This window comes from Malus sylvestris, chromosome 9, assembly GCF_916048215.2.
Source record: "Malus sylvestris chromosome 9, drMalSylv7.2, whole genome shotgun sequence".
NCBI lineage: Eukaryota > Viridiplantae > Streptophyta > Magnoliopsida > Rosales > Rosaceae > Malus > Malus sylvestris.
Window position 1 is genome coordinate 3090331 of NC_062268.1, and position 11988 is coordinate 3102318.

An 11988-nucleotide genomic window follows, 5' to 3' on the forward strand; every position below is an offset into this window, starting at 1 on the left:
CTTGAATGAGATTATATATATTTCCCACACGGTATGAAAGTTGAAACCGTTTTTGTTTATTTGTTTTTATTATTTTATTTTTGAAACTCGTAATAGCTGAGATCTGTGAGATTCTTGGCAGTTCAGTGTTACATATCCATGGGTATTCATTTTCAACCCATTAAGAGCACGGTTCTTTTAATAATCTTACATGCCTCCCCCTGTTAAGGAGAGATTTTTCAATATGACCGGTACACAGGGTGCTACACCACGTGTAATTATACAAATTGTGAGATATGTGTGTTAAAAAGTTAATAACTTAAAAAATAAGATTTCTCACCACTTCTATAAAAACACGTGATATATCACTCGTATTCTTGTCACAATGGAAAATTTCTCCCTTCAAACTCATTCAGACAATCTCCAACATTGACTTGTAAATCTCGAGAAGACAAATGTTTTTATAGTGAATGATTATAAGATTATAGCTAGATCTTCTGGTCTTTTGTTCATTAATGTTAGGCGTTGCCCCTTTAAAATGAAGTTTCAAGTTCCATTTTCGCTAACCAAAATGTTTCTTAACAGGTGACACAATAGTCGGATTCTTAACAAATGACACAATAGTTGAGTTCTTAATAAGTGATACAATAATCTTGTACTTTGCACTTTATTATTTCTTCTTGTATTATGAGGGGTAAGTTTTACATCCTCCGACTAAGTAGTGTAACTTCACTCTGATTCAATAAAATTTCGCTTGTACCATTAGGTTTCCCTAAAAAAAAAAAACACTAAGTCGGGTTTGTGTTTGAATTTTATAACCCATTAACTTACAAGATGATATGACACGACTTATTGAGATAATAGGTTAACACACGTACACAGCCCTTTTATCAAGTCGAACTAAAAGGCTAGTTTCATCATGTATATCTGTGTGTGTGTGTATCTCTTATATCTATATTGTTGCAGTTTATATTAATTATGAATGTAATTGTATAAATCCTAAGTAGATTAGGAATTCTATAAAATCTAGAAGATCTCCTGTTAGTGTTTGTATTATTTGGAGAGAAAAATTTTATTTTTCTTACTAGTATAAATAAAGACATAAGGCATAAGGAATATTATCACATAAATTTCTCAACCCTCTGTTTTCTCTCTCTCTCCCTTTGTGTGCCGCACTCTCTCTCTCATCTTCCCTCACTAAAATAGGCCTACAAAATATATAAATAAAGGCATGATGAATTTTATCACAAAAATTTCTTTGCTTTTTTTTTCTCTCTCTTTCCCTATGCCGCACCTTCTCCGCTTCCCTACAATATATAATACTTTTTTTTCTCTCTCCATGTGCCACGCTAGACCCGGCAGTTTCTGACACGACACGAAAATAACGGGTTTCGGGTCAACACGATAACTTATCGGGTCATTATCGGGTGACCCGTTAAGAACCCGTTAATAATGGGCTCTTAACGGGTATACACGGGGGTAACACATGGGTAACCCGTTTCGACCCGTTAAGAAAAAATTTATTTTGATAATTTTAAAGTTTAATTACTAAAAGATTTATTATAAAATACAATAGCCATATTAATATATACAATATATTCTATATTAAATATATAGTTTTGTATTATATATTATTTTATATAAGTTTAAAAAAAAAGTAGCAAAAGAGGTATTAGGAGAGTCCAAGGGCTTTGCCCCACACCAAAAGGAATCTTGGTGGTGGAATGAGGAGGTACAAACAAAGGTGAAGGCTAAGAAGGAATGTTGTAAAGCCTTATACAAGGAGAGGACCGATGAAAATGGTGAAAGGTATAGAAAAGCGAAGCAAGAGGCGAAGAAAGCTGTCAGAGAAGCTAAGTTAGCGGCTTACGACGATATGTATAAACGACTAGATACCAAAGAAGGAGAGTTGGATATCTATAAACTATCTAGAGCAAGGGAAAAGAAGACAAGGGACCTAAACCAAGTGAGGTGCATCAAGGATGAGGATGGAAAGGTTCTTGCTACAGAGAACGCGGTTAAAGACAGATGGAGAGGTTATTTTCATAATCTTTTCAATGAAGGACATGAAATGAGTGCTTCTTTAGGGGAGTTGAGTAACTCAGAAGAGTGTAGAAACTACTCTTTTTATCGTCGAATCCGGAAGGAAGAAGTGGTTGTAGCTTTGAAGAAGATGAAGCATAAAAAAGCAATAGGCCCAGACGATATACCAATCGAAGTGTGGAAACTTTTGGGAGAGACAGGTATAACATGGCTCACTGACCTTTTCAATAGGATTTTGAAAACGAAGAAGATGCCAAATGAGTGGCGAACGAGCACTTTGGTGCCTATCTACAAGAATAAGGGCGACGTACAAAATTGCATGAACTATAGGGGTATTAAGCTAATGAGTCATACAATGAAGCTCTGGGAGAGAGTCATTGAGCATAGATTGAGGCAAGAGACACGGGTTTCGGACAACCAATTCGGGTTCATGCCAGGGCGCTCAACCATGGAGGCAATCTATCTCTTACGAAGATTGATGGAAAGATATAGAGATGGGAAAAAGGATTTACACATGGTCTTTATAGATTTGGAAAAAGCGTATGATAGGGTCCCAAGAGACATTCTTTGGAGGATTTTAGAGAAGAAAGGAGTACGAGTAGCATATATCCAAGCTATAAAGGATATGTATGAAGGAGCAAAGACTGCCGTAAGAACTCATGAAGGACAAACCGAAAGCTTTCCCATAACTGTAGGATTACATCAAGGCTCATCCTTAAGTCCTTACCTTTTTGCGTTGGTAATGGATGAGTTAACAAGACATATTCAAGATGATATTCCTTGGTGTATGCTTTTCGCAGACGATATAGTGTTGATAGATGAAACTCAGGAAGGGGTAAATGCAAAGCTTAACCTTTGGAGAGAAGTGTTGGAATCTAAAGGTCTTCGCCTAAGCCGATCAAAGACAGAATATATGGAGTGCAAGTTCAGTGCAAATGGAGGCCAAAACGAGTTAGGGGTGAGAATCGGAGATCAAGAAATACCAAAGAGCGACCGTTTTCGTTACCTAGGATCTATCTTGCAAAAGAACGGAGAATTAGATGGAGATCTCAACCATAGAATACAAGCTGGATGGATGAAGTGGAAGAGTGCATCCGGCGTGTTATGTGACCGCCGTATGCCACTGAAGCTTAAGGGAAAATTTTATAGGACGGCAATAAGGCCGGCGATGCTGTATGGCACAGAATGTTGGGCGGTGAAACATCAACACGTACACAAAATGGGTGTAGCGGAGATGAGGATGCTTCGTTGGATGTGTGGGCACACAAGAAAGGATAAGATTAGGAATGAGGATATCCGGGGTAAAGTAGGAGTAGCCGAAATTGAAGGAAAGATGAGAGAAAATCGGTTACGGTGGTTTGGACATGTGCAAAGAAGGCCTACTGACGCTCCGATTAGAAGATGCGACGATGGGACAGAGGTTCAGGGCCGAAGGGGTAGAGGAAGACCTAGGAAAACTTTGGAAGAGACTCTAAGAAAAGACTTAGAGTACTTGAATCTAACGAAGGACATGACACAGGATCGAGCACAATGGCGTTCTAAGATTCATATAGCCGATCCCACTCAGTGACTTGGATTTTCCAAGTCTCCAACCGAGAAGTTTTCCTCACTCGGAAAATTAAGGGAACACTACCCCAACCTACATGTTCCACTCAGAAAGCTTCAACATACAAGCTTCAACAAAAGAAAATTCAAAGAACTTAGCGAAGAAGGCTTTGGTGTATTTAACACAATACGTTGAAATGAAGGAAAGCTTATTTATTGATATCCCCGATAAGCTACAAATATGTACATATACATGAGTCAAAATAAACACACAAGAGGGAGCCTTCACAAAGGTTGCTTAGGAGAAGTCTCAGCAGTCGGTAGAGCCCCAGAAAGAGAAGGCACCGGAGGGGGATCATTTGGAGCCTCAGTACTGGACAGAACCCTAGAAGGAGGAGGCATCAGAGGTTGATCATTTGGAGCTTCATTACGCGGTACAGCCCCAGAAGACGAAGGCAATAAATGCCTTTGGAACAAACCTACAAATCTCTGATGATCAAGTAAAACCTGACCATCAGTTTCCTTCATCTGGTCAAGCTTCCTCTTCATGTTTGTAGCATAGTCATGTGCGAGCCGGTGCAATTGTTTATTCTCATGCTTGAGCCCTCTAATCTCCTGTTTGAGACTCATCACTTCAGCCGCCAATGATTCAACTTGGCGGGTTCGAGCAAATAGGCGTTGGGCCATATTAGACACAGAACCTGCACACTGAACACTGAGAGCCAGCGAATCCTTAACAGCTAACTCATCAGACCGTTTGGAAAGTAGTCTGTTATCTTTGGGAGTGAGAAGGTTCCTGGCCACTACCGCAGCGGTCATATCATTCTTCATCACGGAATCCCCAACGGTAAGAGGACCAGTAGGGGAGACGAAGGATGGGCGCCATATGTTGTCTGGAGAAGGCGGGGCTGCCTCTTCAACAAGGTTCAAGTCAAAACGACGGTCGGAGGGGCCAGACATTTTCAAAGGTGTTGAAGAGAGAAGAGGTCGGACAAATCAAGATCTTAGAAGTGCAAGAATGAAGCTTCTACTGGTGGAGATTCAAGTGTGCTTTGGAACTTAATGTCAGCCCTTATAAAAATCTGCACTCGACGGAGCTTCAGAAATCGAAGAGGCGCCTGCTCAGAAATCGAAGAGGCGTTTGCTTTCTCAAAAGCTGGGCTGCTTAGAGATCACGAGGGTTGATCTCAGAAATCTAAGAGGCGTTTGCTTTCTCAAAAGTTGGGCTGCTCAAAGACCACGAAGGCTGGTCTCAGAAATTGAAGAGGCGCTCGCTTTCTCAAAAGCTGGGCTCCCCAGAGACCACGAGGGCCGATCTCAGAAATCGAAGAGGCACCTACTTTTCCAGCCTTGTCAGCACCTGTCACGCGCACACTCAGCTTTGCGGAAATTATGGGCATTCTGTCGAAGACTTCTGGGGAAGTAGAAAACACATGAATCTTACTGTTCAATCACCCACTTCCCACACGCAACAATAGCTCATGGGTACCACAGAAAACTTTGCCAAAGTTCTCTGCCAAAGTCGAGCACGTGAAGCTTGCAGCTCCCACTACATCGCTCTGACCAAGAAGGGTAAAAGAATAGCAAAGAAACAGTACCACTGCTGGATAATTGGACAGTCCCTGTGTGTCAACCTCTGTGCTTCGTGGCAAGGTAGACTAGCAAACATGCCCAACCTTTACTCACATTCGAGAAAACACTCCCAATAAGATTGCTTGCTCCAAAATCGAAGAGGCACCGTCCTCCGAATCTCGAGAGCCAGACTCCCAACATGACTACTTTCTTAAAAATCGAAGAGAGGGTAAAGGAACAGTACCATTGCTGGATAATTGGAAAGTCCCTGTGTGTCAACCTCTGTGCTTCGTGGCAAGGTAGACTAGCAAACATGCCCAACCTTTACTCACATTCGAGAAAACACTCCCAACAAGATTGCTTGCTCCAAAATCGAAGAGGCACCGCCCTCCGAATCTCGAGAGCCAGACTCCCAACATGATTACTTTCTAAAAAATCGAAGAGACACTGCTCCCCGAATCTTCGAGAGCCAGACCCCCAGCGTGACTGCTTTCTCAAAAATCGATGAGGCATCGTTCTTCGAATCAATCGAAGAGGCGCTCGCTTTCTCAAAAGCTGGGCTGCTCAGAGACCACGAGGGCCGATCTCAGAAATCGAAGAGGCACCTACTTTTCTAGCCTTGTCAGCACCTGTCACACGCACACTCAGCTTTGCAGAAATTATGGGCATTCTGTCGAAGACTTCTGGTGAAGTAGAAAGCACATGAATCTTACTGTTCAATCACCCACTTCCCACACGCAACAATAGCTCATGGGTACCACAGATAACTTTGCCAAAGTTCTCTGCCAAAGTTGAGCACGTGAAGCTTGCAGCTCCCACTACATCGCTCTGACCAAGAAAGGTAAAAGAATAGCAAAGAAACAACACTAACAAAGTTTAGACACATAAATTTTGAAGGTCTAGCTACCATATTATTACCCACAAGGGTAAAGGAACAGTACCACTGCTGGATAATTGGAAACTCCCTGTGTGTCAACCTCTGTGCTTCGTGGCAAGGTAGACTAGCAAACATGCCCAACCTTTACTCACATTCGAGAAAACACTCCCAACAAGATTGCTTGCTCCAAAATCGAAGAGGCACCGTCCTCCGAATCTCGAGAGCCAGACTCCCAACATGACTACTTTCTCAAAATCGAAGAGAGGGTAAAGGAACAGTACCATTGCTGGATAATTGGAAAGTCCCTGTGTATCAACCTTTGTGCTTCGTGGCAAGGTAGACTAGCAAACATGCCCAACCTTTACTCACATTCGAGACAACACTCCCAACAAGATTACTTGCTCCAAAATCGAAGAGGCACCGCCCTCCGAATCTCGAGAGCCAGACTCCCAACATGATTACTTCCTCAAAAATCGAAGAGACACTGCTCTCCGAATCTCGAGAGCCAGACCCCCAGCATGATTGCTTTCTCAAAAATCGAAGAGGCATCGTTCTCCGAATCTCGAGAGCCAGATACCACAGACCACTTTTTCAAAGTGCTCTGACAGAGTTAAAACATGTGAAACTGACAGCTCCCACTACCGTGCTATGACCAAGCAGGGTAAAGGAATAGCATTACTACTTGTTAGGGAGACTCCTATATATGTCAACCTCCATCCCCAACGGACAGGCAGACCTGCAAAAATGCTCAACCCTTCATCATATCTGAGAGGGCACTCCCAACGAAGCCTTTCGAAATATTCAGCTTTCTTTCCCCCCGATAATACCTCTGCAAACAAGCTATACTAGAGCAAGAATATCTCATATCATCAGGGTTAAAAGCAAGAGTATCCCATATCATGCTTTTTCCCTGTCTTTTCCTTTGACCTTGTTTTTACCTGCAAGACAAGGAGAAAGAGAGCAATCAGTCAGCACTTGGAATCAAGCTTCCAGCCAAGAACTGACTGCCTGGAACCCCTTACCTGATTACTTACCTGGCATTGCTCTCGAGTACTCATCTTCAACATCTTATGTTTCCAGGGAAGATTCTGCATCTGCTTGAGGAACAGATAGGGCAAGTGCGAAGGATACAAGGAAGCATGTGGAGACAAGCGTAACAGCACACGTGCCGATACATCCATTACTCTGTCAAAAGCAAAAGTATCCCATATCAGCAGGGTGGAACGTACTCTAGATTTGATGGACTTGTTTTGACCCTCAAATTCTTCAGTCGGCCTTATACTCTGGAGGAAACCAGAAAACCCTCCAGCTCAGTTCAAGAATAAGCCTGTGGAAAGTTACTTCTTCAAAAGCAAAAGTATCTCATATCATCTCTTCTCATTTTTCTTCTCTTTATCCTTCATGCTGCTGCAAGATGGGGAGAAGGTGAACAATCAGTCGGAGCTCTGATTGCTTACCTTGTCTGTCACCTCTTTCAGCAGACCCCCTAGCTCGGCGACTTGGGGGACTCCTACTACATGGTTTGTATCGCGCTTGACCAAGCCTGAAACTACAAGTAAGCTTCAAGTGAAATTGATACATTACCTTGTGCATCTCCACCAGTTAAAGATACCACCCCTGGATGGAGGAAGAGTACTTCCAGAGAAGATGCCACATCTACCTATGAGACAGATAAGGCAAGTCAAGACGACTCCACACTCCGATACTTAGAAGTTTCGTGATTACGAGATCATTCTCCCACAATATTTCTTAATGTCATTTGTACTAAATCATTCACTTGTACTCACTAAAGGAGAGCTTGAACCTATGTACTTGTGTAAACCCTTCACAATTAATAAGAACTCTTCTATTCCGTGGACGTAGCCAATATGGGTGAACCACGTACATCTTGTGTTTGCTTTCCTATCTCTATCCATTTATATACTTATCCACACTAATGACCGGAGCAATCTAGCGAAGATCACAAAAAGCGACCGTTTTCGCTACCTAGGATCTATCTTGCAAGAGAACGGAGAATTAGATGGAGATCTCAACCATAGAATACGAGCTGGATGGATGAAGTGTTAGAATGCATCCGGCGTGTTGTGTGACCGTCGTAGGCCACTGAAGCTCAAGGGAAAATTTTATAGGACGGCAATAAGGCCAGCGATGTTGTATGGCACAGAATGTTGGGCGGTGAAGCATCAACACGTACACAAAATGGGTGTAGCGGAGATGAGGATGCTTCGTGGGATGTGTGGGCACACGAGAAAGGATAAGATTGGGAATGAGGATATCCGAGGTAAAGTAGGAGTAGCCGAAATTGTAGGAAAGATGAGAGAAAATCGGCTCCGGTGATTTGGACATGTGCAAAGAAGGCCGAATGACGCTCCGGTTCGAAGATGTGACTACGGGACAGAGGTTCAGGGCCGAAGGGGTAGAGGAAGACCTAGGAAAACTTTGGAAGAGACTCTAAGAAAAGACTTAGAGTACTTGGATCTAACGGAGGACATGACACAAAACCGAGCGCAATGGCGTTCTAGGATTCATATAGCCGACCCCACTTAGTGGGAAAAGGCTTTGTTGTTGTTGTTGTTGTTGTTGTATTTATTTTTATTATGAGAGTTTCTTATTATCATTACTAGGATAAATTTTACTTAACATGTTGTTGTCCAAAATTAAAATAAACTAATATAGTATTTGTATAGGCAAAAACTAAGAAGACATACATACATGTATGAAAAATGTGAAAGAATATATAAACACTTGTGAATCGTTATTCATCATTATTCCTCCACAAGTAGATAATGGTTACACTTACATTATCGTTTAGATTTTTAAAATCCTCCAAACCTTCATGAATAATGTTTTTTATTTGAGGGAAAATTAATAAAATTAATAATAATTATTGTAGAAGTGTAAAAAATGTAAAAAAAAATATAATATTAATCACTCATAGTGACAAACTTTACAACTTTCATGAAAGGGTCAGTTTCGAAATCCAACATTATAATTCATAAGCCTTAAATTTATATTTAACCGTCAATTGTCATTTATGTTTTATTCTTCTTACTGAATTCCATTTTTTAAATTTTCTTTTTTGAAAACATGATCATATGGCGGATGTAAGAAGATGAACGGTTTAGATCTTTAAGATCACGTTTCGATATTTACGGTTAATTGAAATATGAGTTGATGTCATATAATTTGTAGAAACTTTATAAACATCAAGCAATATTTTCACTAACTGTAAAACTCTGAATATAATATCAAAGATCCAAACCGTTCATCTTCCTGCATCCTCTAATAGATCAAGTTTTCAAAAAAGAAAATCTGAAAAAACAAAATTTGACGAGAACAATGAAGCGTAAATGTAAACAACAATCAACGGTTAAATTTTGATCTAGGATTTATATAATTATAGTGGTGAATTTTGAAGTTAAGCTCTTCATGAAAGTTGTAAAGCTTGTCATTACGAGCGTTTATATATTTTTTCTATATTTGTTTACACTTCTACATTAATTAAAAAACTATTAAACACTTTAGGTAAGTGAAAATATACTTAAAAGAAAAATGTGTTTTATGTTTTGGATGTGACAATATGGTATGTATATACTTATTTAGTATTATGTTTTTCATTTGATTATTTATTGGTTTAAAATATATTTTCCTTAACGAGTAACGGGTCGGGTCATATTACCTGTTAATATTATCGGGTCTATTTCGGGTTGGGTCATTTTACCCGTTTATTTTAACGGGTGTTACACGACACGACCCGTTAAGATATCGGGTATGACACAAAAATGACACGAATGCCAGGCCACACCTTCTCTGCTTCCCTACAATATATAATATATTGCAAAACAAACTAATTTGGCAAGAAATTTTGGCTTATCTAGTTAACATGATATAAGACTTTCTGCCTTGCTAATTAGATATACTGAAAATATGAGTATACCCCTTGGAATTCAATTTTCATTAACTAAAACCCCCAATTGTAAAATTTTCTGATAAAAACCCAATGACTAGGCTCCAACTAAGCAATATCCATAATTAAGTATCACTTGGCAAAATTGGTATTTTTGAATGTCTAAATTACCCCTAATATTATTGACTTTGGGTTTATTACTTGTTATCTACATTTATTTTATATTATTTCATTCAATTAAACGTTTTGAAATGTTTATGCAGATTTGGAAAAGAAAATTTTGAGTGTCATGATTTCAATGCATATTAATAACAAAAATTACATGACATTAAAGTTTTGTTTCCTTATATAGTTGTGTTCATATTTATGTAAAAATGAGCATTTTTTTCCTTTTCAAATAATTGTAACAAGTAAATTAGCATTTTTTTACAAATATAAAAATGTTATTTTATTCAAAATTACCAATATATTACATATATAAAATAACAATATAAGTTCCAGGTAAAATAATACATGCAAAATAATTTACCTACGTAATAAATAAATAAATACTGTTTGATTCAAAAGTTATTTAAGCTATTTGCATACACATATATATAATAATATCAAAATGTGCCTAACTTATGTAATAATACATGCAAAATAATTTACCTACAAAATAAATGAATGTTGATTGATTGCAAACAACACATAATAACAACAAATGTGCCTAGTATATGTAATAATACATGCAAAATTATTTACCTACAAAATAAAATAATGTTTTTAGCCAATTGATTCAAAGTTAATTAATTACCCTTATTCTACTTAAAAATATAGGTAATTTATTTCACACAGATATAATAACAACAAAATGTGCCTAACGTATACATGCAAAATAATTTACCTACAATGATTGTCAAACAAATAAAAGAAACGGAACAGATGATGGTAAGACAAGTATAAAGTAGATAATTTTGTAATAATAAAGCACTTATTTGCTATAATTATGGTGGTAATTAAATTCATCAACATAATTAGGGTGTTGTGGCACAATTGTATATATTTTGAAAATAATAGGTATTTATTTGTTTACATGGCAATTTATTTCAAATTTGGGTTTTATTTGAATGTTTAAAACGAGATGGGTTTTTGTTAAGAAAATAAGTGTTGCATGAGTTTATATCTAAAGAACCCTTAGATATATTCCGAGACTTCCAATATAAAGTAGTAAGAGATGTGGATGGTGTTTGGTCTTCAATATATATCATTTTTTTTATTGGTTGATGTATATAACCGTAACTATATCCCTTGATTTGGACGATTATACTGCAAAACTGTGCACGCATTGGTCGGCATCATGATTAAAAATTAAGTTGAATCATTCTGTATGGTACTATTCTATTATGTTGAAAAAGTAAAACGTGAACTGGATTATTAGATTAATATGTATTGTTACTGGCTTAAGCGGGAAGTCTTTGCCCTCAAAAAACAAGAAATGTGCATATTTTGGACTCAAATCTAAGAACCCGAATACAATATCAGCACAGAAACCTTCATATGTTCTACTAAGTGCTTCTCTAGAAGGGGGAAGTTGCTTTTATTTCACTACTAAGCTGTGCTTCTCTAGATGGGGGAAGTTGTTTTTATTTCATTACTAAGCCTTTAATGTAATTGTGAAAAGGTTGGAAGATCTGGCCAAAGAAGGTGATAGCCCTGTAGATTTGCTCCCATGGTTCAATCCTTCTCAGTAAAACGCCACGTGTTCGAATTCAATCGCTTTTACGCAAGAAAGGGGGACCGCCCTCTAAGCCTAAGTATTCCTGAATGACTGATAGCATGCAAGTACCGGGAGGATTCGAATAACTTAGATGCATGTATAAGATTGAATAAAAAGAAATTTAAGTGTGGGATATAAAACCTTACCATATAGTCTTATCTGTGTGACTCTTACTCTTCAAATTAAATTTTACTTGGTACATTTCCCTTCATGGGTTAACATCAAATATCATACAAGTGATGCTTTCTTATTCCATGGACTACAGAGATGCCTTATGAATTAACATTCTTCAATGAAAGTGTTCGA

At 38.5% G+C, this 11988-nt stretch overlaps 1 long non-coding RNA gene across 1 annotated transcript; it reads left to right on the top strand.

Moving 5' to 3' along the window:
• Positions 1-5156: 5156 nt before the first annotated feature.
• On the top strand, positions 5157-7900 carry LOC126583689 (uncharacterized). The gene is made up of 2 exons (XR_007609799.1): positions 5157-6135; positions 6353-7900. It is a non-coding gene; the product is annotated as an uncharacterized LOC126583689 (long non-coding RNA).
• The last annotated feature ends 4088 nt before the right edge of the window (positions 7901-11988 follow it).